The sequence below is a fragment of the Podarcis liolepis genome, assembly GCF_965112155.1.
Source record: "Podarcis liolepis genome assembly, chromosome: 9".
Classification (NCBI taxonomy): domain Eukaryota; kingdom Metazoa; phylum Chordata; class Lepidosauria; order Squamata; family Lacertidae; genus Podarcis; species Podarcis liolepis.
The window spans coordinates 43,705,188-43,715,303 of record NC_139564.1 but is presented as its reverse complement, the minus strand read 5'-3'; positions in this window follow the sequence as shown (position 1 = coordinate 43,715,303).

The window sequence follows — 10,116 nt, the reverse complement described above, 5'->3', positions numbered from 1 at the left end:
GGGTCAAACTCTAGTTGAAGGACCTCGGGTAGCAGGTGGTGTGATAGGCCTGCATGCCTAGAGAGCTGCCGCCAATCACACAAAGCAGGACAGAGCTAGATGGACTAATGGTATAAAGCAGCTCCCTCTGTTCATAACACTGCAGCTCATTGTAAATCTTGCCATGCAGCTTGAATGGTGGAAAACAATTCCGTTTGCCATGATTACAGCTCAATCTGTGTAGACAGGAAAAATTGTCTGACAAAGAGCAGAGTGATCAGCAGAATTTCCCCTTACCTAGAGACTTCATCACGATAATGTTCAGGATGAAGTTTTTATAACTACAAAGGGAGCGATTGAACAAGAGCTCATGTTTCTCTAAATGAAGGCAGCTTAATGACGTTTCTGCTCTCTTTCTTTTCTGTTTAATTCATGTATTGAAAATAATTTTATCTAGCATCAGTTTGCATGCAGACTCTGCAGCATGGCCAGAAATTTCAGCTGTAGGCTGCAATTCTAACTGCACTTACCTGGTCCTTTGAATTCAGTAGGACTTACTTTTGAGTAAACTCACATAGGCTTGTGCTCTAAATCAGTAAGCAAGGAGGTTGTGGAGCTGAGTAAAACATTCCTAATCAAGCTATAAACTTGGCTCCATGATCTTCAAACAACTAACCCAGGACTTCCTCAAATCCTCTTAGGCGACTTTAATGCAAGAATAGGTCCCAACGACGATGATATAGTATATCTCGCAGCACTCCTGGACAATCCCCTGCAGCCCCCCTGGGGAAACAGATGCTCTCTTGATCCTATAACAAATGCGTCGGGGAGGCTGATGGCCCAATTGGCCATGGAAAACAATCTCTGTATCGCGAATGGTAACATTACTCCCTTGTCCTCGCAGCAATTAACGTGCATCACTTCCCGGGGAACTAGTGTTGTCGACTACATTTTATTGACGCCGGAGCTATTCTCAATTTCTACAAAAATGGAAGTGGCTGAATATTTTGGTGGTGACCACCTTCCATTGAATCTATTGCTAAACCTAATAGAGCCATTTTCAGTCCCCTCAAACTATAGTACCACGGTACAAAGCCACCCTGTATACAAAACAAAGAAATGGACAAGCCTCAGCTCCTCTCTTGCCCTGGACATACAAAAATCATTTGTTATGTCTGCAGTTCCCCCTGACCCAATCCTGCCCGCTGATCAATACCGGAAGTTACTTGATGCTTTCTCAACAACTTACATAACCACCACCTCGCCTACCCACCAACGCCTCTTCTCTGAATCGCCTTGGTTTGACAAGGAATGTAAAGCCCTAAGAAGGCAAATTAGGAAAATGGTCAGAATCATCAAATTTTCCAACGACCCCCAAACCCGTGCAAAGCTCACAGATATTAAAAGGACATACAGAAACATGATTCATTGCAAGAAACAGCAGCACATCCTTGAGGCTTGGTCCACTCTTCATTCGGCTGTAGAGAGGCATGACTCCCGCTCCTTCTGGCGCTTAGTTAGACCTTCGGCACCATTCAATCCAGCTACCCAGATTTCCGCTGACGAATGGATTGCCTATTATTCAACCAGTTTCGCTTCTCCAAATCATCTTACAGATCTCCTCCAATCCCCGTCGGACCCCTGTTCCTGCTCTCTTAGTCCCACTTCCTCAATAAACTTTACCTCAACTCGCATTTTCAACATCATAATGCCAATGCGAAGGAATAAGGCCCCCAGCCCAGACATGGTCCCGTTGGACCTTTTCCTGACTGATCCTCTTTGGTGGAGCAAACAGCTGACTTCTGTATTCACCGCTATCTCCTCCGCCCTAGTCATCCCCGACTCCTGGAGAGAAGCTATAATAGTTCCGATCTTCAAAGGCGGCCAGCCAAACATCCCTAGGAACTATCGCCCCATCAGTTTATTATCTATCCCGGGGAAAATATTTGCCGCTGTTTTACTGGAGGAACTTCTCTCATGGGTCCAGGAGAGGAACATTCTACTGCTAGAACAGATTGGTTTCCGAAAGTCAGCATCAACCATGGACCACTGCCTAACTCTCTACCACCTTGCCAGTAAATACACTGCACCAAGGCAAGGCCACCTATTTGCCGCTTTCATGGACCTGGAGGCCGCCTTTGATTCCATTCCTAGGCAGAGATTATGGTCCAAACTTGCCCATCTGGGAATTGATCCGCACCTCCTCTCCCTAATTATTTCCCTGTATTCAAACACCACAGCTCGCGTCCGAAGTGGGCCCAACGGCTCCCTCACTACTCCATTTTCAACGGCCAAGGGCGTCTGACAAGGTTGTCTCTTAGCCCCTCTACTGTTTAATCTCTATCTTCATGATGCAATTTCCACTTTGAAGCTAGCATCTAAGTACCCTCCTCACTTAGCAGGCCACCCCGTTGCTTCCCTTTTCTATGCTGATGATGCCGTCATCTTATCCAGAACAGCTGCGGACCTAGCAAATGCAGTTAATGCATTTATCGCCTATTGTAAGGCGGAAGCTCTTAATATTAATTATAAAAAATCGAAAGTCCTCCACTTCACTCGTTCCCGCAAACTCAAGCTGGAGCCGCTTAAGATCACAGGTGGCTACTTAGAAAAGGTAAAAGCCTTTAAATACCTAGGCTTAATATTCACTAATAATCTCTCCTGGACCACCCATCTACAATCTGCCTTTCTCGCTGCAACCACGACCTCTAACGCCATTGTCCGATTTTACCACCAGAAGGGCGGCAAACACCTTCCAGCAGCAATTCAAATATTTAATGCCAAAGTTGTCCCTAAATTATTATATGGATGCGAAGTATGGACTACAGCAATATCAGCTAACTTGGATCGCCCTCTTCATATGTTTCTGAGATCTCTTTCCGGCGTCCCGAGATGTGTCTCAGGTGCAGCCCTACGACTCGAGTTCGCCCAGCCCTCAATTGTAAAACGAGCATGGAGTCGAGCCATTTCCTATAGCTCCCACCTATTAGCATCGGATGCTCGAATTAGAGGTGGGTTTTCCAATCTGATCCTAAGAGATATTCATAACTCCCCTTGGAAAACTACAATTAACCTCGAATTCCGCTCTCTTCTCAATTTGAATTGTAAAACTGTTCTTAACTCAGAGTATATCAGCCCGGCGGCCCTACCTCCAATTAAAAAGAAACTACAGCAACTTGACTTCTCTAATACAGCTTCCTATGCAAGAGGGCCGTGTTCAGGCCTAGCCCTAGCTATTCCACCCCCTGAAGGGATCCCTCTATATTGCTTCACAATTTCTTCGGAGGCTAAGCGAAGGGCCTTTACCTGTGCCCGTCTCAACTGTTTTCCTACAGCAGTTCTGTCGGGTCGTTATTCCAGAGTTCCCATCGCAAATAGAACATGCACCTGTAATGACACGGCCCTGGAGACTATGGAACATGTAATGCTCTTCTGTCCTAATTGGACAGATGAAAGATCTCGGTTTTTAACCCCTCTCGTGAACAAGCTTCATCTCCCAATCCAGCCTTGGATAGTGTCCCCTTTTTTGCAGGATTCTAATTGTTGGATTACCGAGATGACAGCTAACTTCCTGCTTAGTGTGATGAAGAGGAAAGCGGCACTAACTTCTTCCTTAACACCACAGCTGCAGTCGATACGCCGCACAATCGAACGAAGTTCCACGTAGCCTTATTGTACAAGGACAATGGAGTTAGGACAAATCTGAGGAGCTGAAGGACCCTTTAATGGTCCTCCTCCAGCCTCAGCAGTTTTTTTTTCTCTTTAAGTATTTTCCCAGGACGATATCTACCTTTACCTCCCCACCCCCATTTTATGTTGTTATTTTAATGTATATCATGCTATGGCCACACGGCTAATGCAATAAAATTTAATATTCAGAAACTATAAACTAAAATGATAATTATGTGAAGCCAACCTAAAAGAAGCAAACTAAGAAAAGGCAGCCCTCCCACCTTTTCAAATGTGAGAACTTGGGATACAATTCAAGTTTTCTGACCTCTTTTGTATCTTGAAACACATACACCTGGTTCATTTTAATGGAAAACTGTGTGAAATGTAGTATATAATACGATTGTGGCTGGATTTTAAACTTGGAGCAATGTAAGGATGCTAAAATATCCCATACTCATATTAAATGGGGAACAAGCATCCACTGCATCCACACTAGCAGAACAGTTGTTGTATCTAGAGCATGCTCAGGCCAGGAAGGGGGAAATGCAGATTCACAGGGAGCTCTCCAAGGTGCTGAGCTGGCTCCCTCAACTTTAAAACTTGTGATTATCAGGAATGTTCACTAACCACAAGAATTGACTTGGACTCAGCTCTGCTGTTCTGGAAAACAGCAAGATTTGGCCTGAATCTCTTCCAAGAATGTTTGAATTGGCTCTGATTCCGGAATCAGAAAAAGAAAGCTTCATGTCTGCTCCGTTCACTATGATGGGGAAATAAAAGATGGTGCAACCTTTCACCCCTTTTTGACATTGCCTTTCCTTTCCTTTCCTTTCCTTTCCTTTCCTTTCCTTTCCTTTCCTTTCCTTTCCTTTCCTTTCATCTTCTTTTCTTTTCTTTTCTTTTCTTTTCTTTTCTTTTCTTTTCTTTTCTTTTCTTGCAAGAGCAGCCTATTCAGTTTTGGGATGGGTGAAAATGGGTTCACTTAATCTTCTCTAGTGAGGTCAAAGTGTTTTGGGGCTAGGAACCTTTGAAGCTGATTTTTCGGGGGAAATAAATAAAAGTGATTTGCTTTCCTCTTTGTGGGCAGTGATTTTATTATGAAAATGGCATACTTTCTTAGGAGCAGCTTTATGATGTAGCTAGCGAAATTTCAGAAGCATCGGAGCAGGGAATAAGGTGTTATGATGAATGACAAAACAAAAAACCAAAACCAAAACCAAAACAAGCCTCAAGCTTGTAACACTATAAATCACAGAAACAAAGCGCAAAGCTGATTTGACAGGAGCAGGTATATGGTCATGTTGCAAGGGCCAGAAGGATTAGAATGTCCAGCACCACTAGCAGAATTAGCAAAGAGCACAGAGTAATCAAGAACCAGGTGATACATTACTTCAGCATCCTTTCCCCAGAGCACTGTGATTGGAGGATGCTGCTAGATTAATTCCTTCTGACTAGAATGTAAACCTGTCATTTTTATTTTTATTTTAAATAACCATCTCTCTCCCCAGTCTGGCATATCGCTTATAGTTTTCTCACAACCACTATCTGCAGCACTTTTAAGCGCCTTAATTTCTAAAACATTTTGAAGGTTTCTACTTCAGTTCTGGGTGCTTTGATCCTGCTTTGGATTGAACAAGCCCCAGATTTGCCTGAAGTGGCCTGATTTGGTTCTGGAGTCAGGATCCATCTTTCTTTCTTTTTTTGCATACCTTTAGTGATTATCCATGATTTGACTATGGTTACATGGCAAGTACCTGGTATGACTATCCTTACTGTGACTCCCCCTAGAGTGATGCTATTGATGGTTCTTCCCCTTAAGTAAGTCCTGGGCCCATGCAAAGCAACACAGCAGTCCTCACACTTAGACAAACTGAATGAATTGGAAGGAGCTCTGCATGGACCAATAGCCTGACTGTGATATGGGCCAACCAGCTGTTTTAACCCACCTCCTCTTGGCAGTCCATCTGTACAGCCTATACCTTCCATTTTTCTTGATAAGATAGCCCTGCCAGGTAGGATCCCAGCAGTGTGTAGAAGTGATGGCATGTAGGCTTTCCCCTGCAGCCACCCACATCTAATTTGTGGATACTAGGGACAAGAACAAGGTGCCAGAAAACCATGGGCTACAGCCAGAGGAGTAGCCCCTTTAATGTGTGATGCGCCTTCATGCAATGCATTTTGAATGTACATAGGTACGAAGCATATCTTTGAAACGATGTGTGTGGGGCTAGTGGTGGCAACCCCAGTCACTGTTCTACTCATTTATCCCCTCCACCTGAAATTCAGAACAACCAGGTAGGTCCAGCGTACTATAGAGGAGAGAAATTATTTAGGCCAGGAAGCTACAGAACTCCGCAGAGTATAAATTCTGTGTGTCAGAACTCCATTATTCTGGAATATTTAACTTGATTAAAACTGCAGTTACTTAATTCAGTTCTAATTAAAACTGTAACTCGTTCACACTGTCACAAGATTTACAAGGTAAATGTCTATGTGCATTTTAGCAATTTAGATAACATGATTTTGCATTTCTTTCATTAGGCCTGCATTTATTGCGTGAAATATAGAAAATGATGCCAGCACTGAGTATTTCTAGGTGGTTTTATAGCTCAGTCATCACTTTTCAAGAAGGAACAGTTTAAATTATTGGTAATCAATAGCAAACATTTTTTTTAAAATGAAGATTGAAGAGATCATTTATTCAGGTGTTTTTTTTTTTTTAAAAAAGGTTTTTGATATATAAGCAATACATTCTAAGGTATGAGTAGCCATTGCATTTTTCTTTTATATTTCTGGCTGGCTTAGCTGCAGTGTTCCTTTTATTGTTATGTCCTAATTTCATCCTTGCTCGTTTTAAGAGTTAGATGGCAATGTTGACCTCAAATGATCCTTGGCAGAGGGCTTTTGAAACAACTTGGAGCAAAGAAGTAATATCCTTAAATAGACAATTTGTAAAAATTCCACATCTGAAATTGAACAACTGAACTGAGTGCTCCAATATATTTGATTGTAGATGAATAATTCAAATCCTTTCTGATTTTTTTTTAAAAGGAAAAACCCAAGATGAGCTGCAGCTACTACTGCTTGTGCCAAGAAATTCCTAGTTGGTGAGTAGGAAATTGACATTTTTGATCCTCAAGTTGGTAGCAACTGATATAATGAGAGAATAATTGCAGATACCAAGCTAGAGAGCGATGACTATCTTAGGTTAAGGACTTGGGTGTGGAGTGCCACTGGAGAAGCCCAGGTGTAGTTGTGGCCATCCTCTGCATAAACTGTGGTAAGTGTTTTGAAGAGGATAGCAGAGAAGCTGGAAGAGGGAACTGAACAGCAGAGGGAGCCAAATAAACATAGCCTGGAGACAGTGGAGAAGGCATTGCATTGCCAAATACCGGTACTTGTCTTTGTAGCATATACAGAAGCTAGAGTACAACAAAGATCTGCCTCATGAGCCCTGAGAACTCTAGTGATAGGATCAAAGCTGAAGGCATTAGTCTGGATCACTGCATCTATAGTTTAGCCAGCAAAGTAACTAGAAAGATAAAGGACTATATATGCTTTTGCAAAATGAGTATCACAACAACTTGTAGTGAATTCTTCATGCCTTATCTTTCCAGGCTTCTGCTTGAAGTGGTGGTGGTGGTGTGGTGTGTGTGTGTGTGTGTGGAAGAGAGAGAGAGAGAGAGAGAGAGAGAGAGAGAGAGAGAGAGAGAGAATGGATATGGAGATAATGAACATACATTCCCCCATACCATTTTTGCACACTTCATTGCATGAAATAGGTGCACCCCTCTCTGTGGCATGCAGAACATAGCCACATTTTTTCCTTGTCTGGAACTGGTCTGTCACTAAAGGAATTCAAACTCTCTTATGAGTACAACCATCTTGACTAGGAGAGCAGGGCCATGCTCTCACCATTGCATGCCTGATGGCCCAGCTTGTCCATTGCCCACAACTTGGGGCACGCGGTTTGAAGTGGGGATCCTCCTGAAGGGTGTGCAATTTAGAACTCTGTACAATCAGGGTTCTAAGTCACATGGGCACCTACACATGAACAGAAGTCTCCAGATCTTATCCCCAATGTGTGGACAGGAGTGAAGTTGAGCTGTCAGGGATGTAGCAGCGCATCAGGCCCAGTGGGTGTGACCCCATCCTCCTGGTCCATGTGATTATTTCTTACAGTTTTTGAGCAATTCAATTAAGGTAACATGCTGACAAAAATTAAAAGGGAACATCAGAACAGGAAATGGAGCTATAGTTTGAAGTGTTTTGCCCATATAAAATGGTTAATACAAATGTACTTCCGTCATGCTTAAAGAGTGATTTTTCTTAGTGTCATTTGATAGAAATGGACTAAAAATAGGAAGGGCAATGTTTCTTAATACCTGTGTATGTCTCCCCTGCCTCTAAAGGTGGGGAATCCAGCCATTCAGATCCAAAAACAAGAGTAAAAAGAAATGGGAATTGTGCAGTTTGAATAGGAGAAGAGGGGAGCTAACTAAATTGAGGTTCCACCTTTCAAGGGCTATAACAGCTGGTCTATGGAGATTTATGCAATATTGGGGGGGTTTGCTGTCTGTTGAAGGAGTGCCTGTTTGCTTCTGTGATGTCCTGGTAATATATTGGTGAATCAACCAAGTATTACAAAGACACCATAAATCTCCAGAAATCTTTGTCAAAGAAAAGAAAACAATTTAATGATGTGCCTGGAAATTCTCACTGCTTAGAAATAGAGTGCATACAAACATATAGCAATTAATTGTCCTAACTTTACAGCAATAATCAAAATGAAATGTGAGAACCAAACTTGTGTTTCTGAGTAGCATTTAGGTTTAAACAATGGCAGATGTTTGAGTATTGCTTCTAAGTTTCAGAGGAAACATGCAGTGCTGGCATAGAATACTCACTGAGTCTACAATGAAGCTAAATATCAATCAAATCCACACATCAACCTCAGTGATTTAGCAAGAATCATATGAGCCTGTGTTCTAAGTAAATGTCTTTGTATTCTGAGAATATTAATTACTGGGTAGCCATATAGCTATAATTAAATAAATAAAAATGTCCAGAGATTAAGCTGTAGTCAATGGATTTAAAGCTTCAATAAGTAAAACAGCCATTTTGTTCAAAATAATGATCTTGAGGTGCAAACATTCCACTTACTTGTTCGAAAGGCAAGTTCTCCTCAATTAAAAAAAAAAGTCAGATAGAATGCAACATGTTGAGCATACATTTTAAAACCAGAATTACTATGCAGCTTGTATCTTGTTCTTTTGGAAGTGCTGAATTCTGCTCCCCGCCCACCGGTATAGTGTTGTTTGTTTTAAGTGAAACAATCATCTGCATGTCCCTGTCCTGTCACAGTGCCTGGCAAAGTGATGGGCATATTCCTTCACATCTCTCTCCCCCCCCCCCCGTATTTCTGGATGAAGGTGCCAAAATCCATCAATAATTGAAAGTGCTGACATGATGATACATTGCAGCAGAGCCTCAGGAGACATTATGATGCATTTCCTTATCGTGGTAAAGAAACACTGTGAAATTAATGTAGATATAATTTGATATTTAAATAAATGATGGAAGTGATTATAAGCTTATACTATGGAGAATTCCGTTTTGAAACATGAATAAAACATAGTCTGGACTCATTTCCTCCCAAGTTCCACAATGCCCCAGCTCATAGTATATGCCACCTGGTATATGTTGAGGATAAAATAAGGTGTTTTAGTTACATGCAATTAATACCTGTTAATATTTTAATAGCTTATTATGCTCCAGGTGAGGCATTATCGTGAATTTAGAATGTGTGTCTGAACGTTGCAGATCTTTGCACATTTTTCATAACCTATGTAAAAAGTACTGTCAGCATCAAATCCTACAAATAGGCAGTGATTTGATACAAAGGCTGCACCCTTATATACTTATCTATACATATTTACCCAGGAGTAAATCCCATGGAGTTCTATGGGACTTACCTCTTTTTAGGCAAGTGGAAGGTTGCACTCCATATGTGTTCAACAGTTCGCTGCAGTGCTAATGTTCTGTTTGTTTCATTTTTATTATATCTTTGACAAAATGGTTTTTATTTATTTATTGTTTCTAACTGAGTGCAAGACCTTTAGCAAATTGTAACTATGTCCTGAATCCGTGTATGTATTTATAGATCTACTATATTACTATGCTGCACAACTATGGAAAGTTCTTGGGCAGTTTACAGTAAAGGTTAAAACCTATAAAGTATACAAATAAAACAAAGGCATAAAATCCAAAAGAGAGTAAAAACTGCAGCAGGATAACAACAGAAAAAGGGAGGAAAGATAGTCCAGAAGCTCTGAAAGCACTAAGCATGTCCTTTTGGAGGACCACAAACAATTAACTGCATGTGTGAAAGTCACTGGAGACAAAGATAATCTGGTCTAAAGTTCCCTACATGTGCTCAGGGTTAAGCTCCAGGTTGCTGATGTG